A 5,188-nucleotide genomic window follows, 5' to 3' on the forward strand; every position below is an offset into this window, starting at 1 on the left:
TGCTTTTACAACAGGCCTACATACCCTCAGTCCAGCCTCTCTCAGCCTATTGCGGACAGTCTGAGCACTGATGGAAGGATTGTGCATTCCTGGTGTAACTCAGGCAGCTGTTGTTGCCATCCTGTACCTGTCCCGCAGGTGTGATGTTCGGATGTACCGATCCTGTGCAGGTGTTGTTACACGTGGTCTGCCACTGCGAGGACGATCTACTGTGCGCCCTGTCTCCTTGTAGAGCTGTCTTAGGCGTCTCACACTACAGGCATGGCAATTTATTGCCCTGGCCACATCTGCATTTCTCATGCCTCCTTGCAGCATGCCTAAGGCACGTTCACACAGATGAGCAGGGACCCTGGGCATCTTTCTTTTGGTGTTTTTCAGAGTGAGTAGAAAGTCCTCTTTAGTGTTCTAAGTTTTCATAACTGTGACCTTAATTGCCTACCGTCTGTAGGCTGTTAGTGTCTTAACGACCGTTCCACAGGTGCATGTTCATTAATTGTTTATGGTTCATTGAACAAGCATGGGAAACATTGTTTAAACCCTTTACAATGAAGATCGTTGAAGTTATTTGGAATTTTATGAATTATCTTTGAAAGACAAGAGTCCTGAAAAGGGGATATTTCTTTTTTTGCCGAGTTTCCTATACTGCAGGCAGACTGTAGTTGACAGAATTTCCCTCACTACAGTGGTATGTCAAACGGCAGCTGAGGTAATGCGTCTTATGACGCCATCAGATTACAACTTGGTTACCAGTATGTTAGATCGTATTGTATTCTACAGCAGGTTGCATACTTATTTGTGGACCGCTGTATGTTTGGCAAATAAACTATTAACAAACAAGGGAGAGAGCGAAAGTATTGCTTAAGTACAGTATGTTAGCTCTTCATAATACCACCAATTCCTCACATCTGACATCACTTCCAATAGTGGCAATAATTTGATTATGTCTTACCCAAATGTGTGGCATAGCGACAGATTCAAAATGTGTTTTCTTGTAATAGTTTAGTGTGATTTACTGTATTTGGTTGATATGTGGGTGGTAGGAGGTGAAGATTCGTTAGAGATGTTCCTTTCAGTTCTGGCCCTGCCTTGCTTTAGTTTCAGCCTATAGGGGATGTGATAACCGGTCACACCAGGGCTGCGGTTAAGCTGTTGACCAAATCCGAGCAAAATTCTGTTTAAACCGGAATCTACAAACAGAACTGTATCCTGATGTGGCAAAGAGTGAAAGCTGAGGGATGTGTGTGTGTGTGTGTGTGAACCATGTGGTTGTTATGTGTTGCATAAATAGTATTTATTTCCTGATGCAGTAACTTAGGCTATTGCAAGTAAGTTATTTCTCAGAATTAATTGATAGTTTTGGAAGAATCTGAAAGAAAAAGTCAGGTACTTATGAAATGGGGAATCTAGAGGGCAAGAGCAACGTGACACGGTGGTGATTGATTATGTTGAGAGCTCACCTGCAGGCCCCTTCTCCTAATCTCTTTCTCCCGCTCTCTCTAACACACACACACCCTACCGAGGGACCAGTCACTGTCAGAGAACAATATCCTGCACTGAAGACCCTTCAAAGTGCGTGCTCATAAATCACTCCCTCAGAGAAGCCATCCTCTCTGTCCCTATTTTATTATACATGCAGCACATACATACACGCACAGAGCAGAAGGTTGAAGAGAGAAACCATGCAGATTAGGAGGAAACTAATCTAAACATCAAGGGAGTTCTCAATACTCACACACATATGCATGCAAAACCTGGTCTCATAGACATAACATAGTAAACATAAATCCGCGAGCCTCAAATTAGAATGATATCTTATGTTTAGTACGATTACATAAGACATAAGGTTAGTTAATGCAAAACAAAAGTAGGGTGGTTGGTCGGGGTGGATGGGCGTATAACCAGGTTGCTTTTTTGAATCTCATTACGGACAACTTGCATTTTAGCTAATTCGTAACTTTGCAACTACTTGCTAATTTTTAGCTACAGTACTTTGCAACTACTTAGCATGTTAGCTAACCCTAACCATAACTGCTTAACCTAACTCCTAACTTTAACCCCTAACCCTAACTGAGCTAATGTTAGCCATAACAAATTGGAATTTGTCAAATATCATACATTTTGCAAATTCGTAACATATTGTACAAATTGCACTTTGTAACATATACAAATTGTAATTTGCAACGTATCATATGAAATGGATGATGGACATCCACAAATGAATAAATATCACACGAAACGTAACATATACTAATTGAAGTGTCCTGGATTTACATGTTCTATGTTAAGTCTACCCCTGAGTCCAGCTTGGCACACACACACATTCATGAACACTCATAAACACTTACAAATGCAAATGGGAATCCATGTGCCATCAAATATCTGTCATACTTGACTGTCCTCCAAGCTGTAAAGACTGTACTCACTACCCACAATAGCTCAAATGCTGTTGATGGTATTTTACTTAAAGTGATGGTAATCTGTAGAGAATTGACTTTGGGCTACAAGGCAATATAAACAAGGTAAATCCCCATCATGCATTCTGGCAATACCCACACACTCCCAGGTCTATTTCCTGTTGTATTCAAAATCATTTAAAAAATGTTGCATCCTATGCTAAAATCTATTCCTTTGCTGTGGACAAATCCTGTATACTTTAGCTCCTCTTGACCTGGAAACAAACAGAGATGGCTCTCCGTCCTCTAGCCCGTGTGTCTGCCATTCCACAGTGACAGGCCTGGGGCAGAGGGGCCTGCGCTGGGGGGAGATGAAAGCTGCCTGGTCAGGGCCCATGTCCTGTGCAGGTGGCAGGTGTGATTGTGGCGGGTGCAGACGAGCGAGGGCGAGGAAGAGGAGCACAATGAGAGTGCCTGTGCCCCTCTCACAGCTGCAGGGGGTGGAGATGAGCACGGCTGACAGATAGACAGACAAACGGACAGAGAAGGGTAAGGAAGGGAGCAGAGAGAGGGATGGAGAGATATCTGGACATGTGTTCATCTGACTTCAAACAGAGGATTGTGTCGGGGGTGTGGAGAGACACATTCTTGTCTGGGGCGGGTAGGGTGGGTCGTATGGTGAGGAAATGGAGGAAAAGGTGCAAGAGAGACAGAAAGAGGGGGACAATCATTGAGAAGGTTGTCATTGCTTCCATCTACTGCATAGAGTATGTGTGTTCTTAATCAGAGTTTTTATACATGGTATATGTGTGTTATGTCAGTTTGTCTCTTCTTTATGGATTTGTATTGATGAAACTGTAATCCTCTTGCCCTCCTCCCCTTGTATGTAACTGTCCACAGCTCCCACTAAGACCCCCTGATCTCTGTCACATGGCTCTCCATCAAAGGAGGCACACTGGTCATGCCTCTCAGGGAGAGATTCACCTAAAACATCCACTGGGTGATCCATCTCTAGGGGAAGTGAAGAGGTGGCAGATCGGGCTCTGATGGTTATTTTATACATGTGTATGTTATCCATGACAGATCCATGGGCTTTCTAAACCCAGTGAGACATGGTTAAAAACAATTTCATCCATACACAGAGAAAGACATATGCACATGTACCTATGTGCAAATGCAATCACACGTGTGCACACACACACACACACACGTTTCCTACTCTCTATCACTCCTGATTAGAGTGACAGGGGCACTTCCCATTGGCTGTGAGATTGGCCCTCTCCTTTCCAGGGCAGCCAATTTCCCCCTACTCCAGAGCTGATAGGAAACTCTGATTGTCTACTGAGTTTAGGAGAGACAAAGACATTTTTCCTCTCACACTTCACATACCACTCTATTTCATATCTACTGTGGGACTCATTCTTTCTGTGTTTTCTCAACCTCTATTTGTCAAACCTCTGACATTAACTCGTGTTGTCCCGTTGGTACATGGGCTTTTATTGTGAGCCCACGTGGGTTTGTAACCTGGCTGACAAATCTGACAGGCAGGAAGTACCACCGTGGTAACACCTGGTTCCTGCTCCCCAGTTTATTTCACCTCATGCAACCTGATGGCCTGGCAGCTTGACCCATTCTCCTCCCTCCCACAACCCCAATGATCAAATGTATCATACCCTGTTGCTGTGTGAACTCACATGAGGAGTTAGAAGGTGAACATTTGAGGGAAATAGGATGGTTTCATAACCAATAGGCCTACAAGTCCTAATGTGGATGGGGAGTGAAGCATGGCGAAAGACAGAGGGATAGGTAGACAGAGAACACTTAGAGAGAAATGTGTTGAGAGAGGGAGAGCAGCTAACAGGAAACAACTCTCCCTCTCTCCCCACCCAGCGCTAGCCCTCCCAGCACACTCTTCCTGTCAGGACTACACTCTCTTCCTGTCCAGCCATCGGGAATCCCAGCTGGAACATTCCAGCTGTGCAATGGCCTTTTGTAGTCTCTCTCTCTCTCTCTCTCTCTCTCTCTCTCTCTCTCTCTCTCTCTCACTCACTCGCTCTCAATATCTTTCTCTCTCACTCTGTCTCCATCCCCTGCATCTATTCTCAATTATTCAATTTTTATCCTCCATGAATTTCTCTCTATGTTTGTCGTTTCTCTCCCTCTTTCAACACACACATGCACACATACTCATTCCAGCTGTGCAATGGCCTTTTGTAGTCTCTCTCTCTCTCTCTCTCTCTCTCTCTCTCTCTCTCTCTCTCTCTCTCTCTCTCTCTCTCTCTCTCTCACTCACTCACTCTCAATATCTTTCTCTCTCACTCTGTCTCCATCCCCTGCATCTATTCTCAATTATTCAATTTTTATCCTCCATGAATTTCTCTCTATGTTTGTCGTTTCTCTCCCTCTTTCAACACACACATGCACACATAATCATTCCAGCTGTGCAATGGCCTTTTGTAGTCTCTCTCTCTCTCTCTCTCTCTCTCTCTCTCTCTCTCTCTCTCTCTCTCTCTCTCTCTCTCTCTCTCTCTCTCTCACAAACACACACTTTTTTTCACTTTCATCCATTTTCCTCCACTTTCGTCATTTGAATATTGATCTACTTTTGAATGATCATCTCATCACTAGGGGTCGCTACATAACAGTACATTGGGCCCAATTGTTACTAAAACTGGAGCCGTAGCGGGTTGGTAATGAGACAAATAGCCTGAGTAACCTCTCCAAGCCTCAGCTTGTGTTGCTGCTATGTTGTTCTGTCTACATTCACCATAAGTCACAGAAGGTACTTCTTTATG

This window comes from Oncorhynchus keta, chromosome 10 (assembly GCF_023373465.1).
Source record: "Oncorhynchus keta strain PuntledgeMale-10-30-2019 chromosome 10, Oket_V2, whole genome shotgun sequence".
NCBI classification, from domain to species: domain Eukaryota; kingdom Metazoa; phylum Chordata; class Actinopteri; order Salmoniformes; family Salmonidae; genus Oncorhynchus; species Oncorhynchus keta.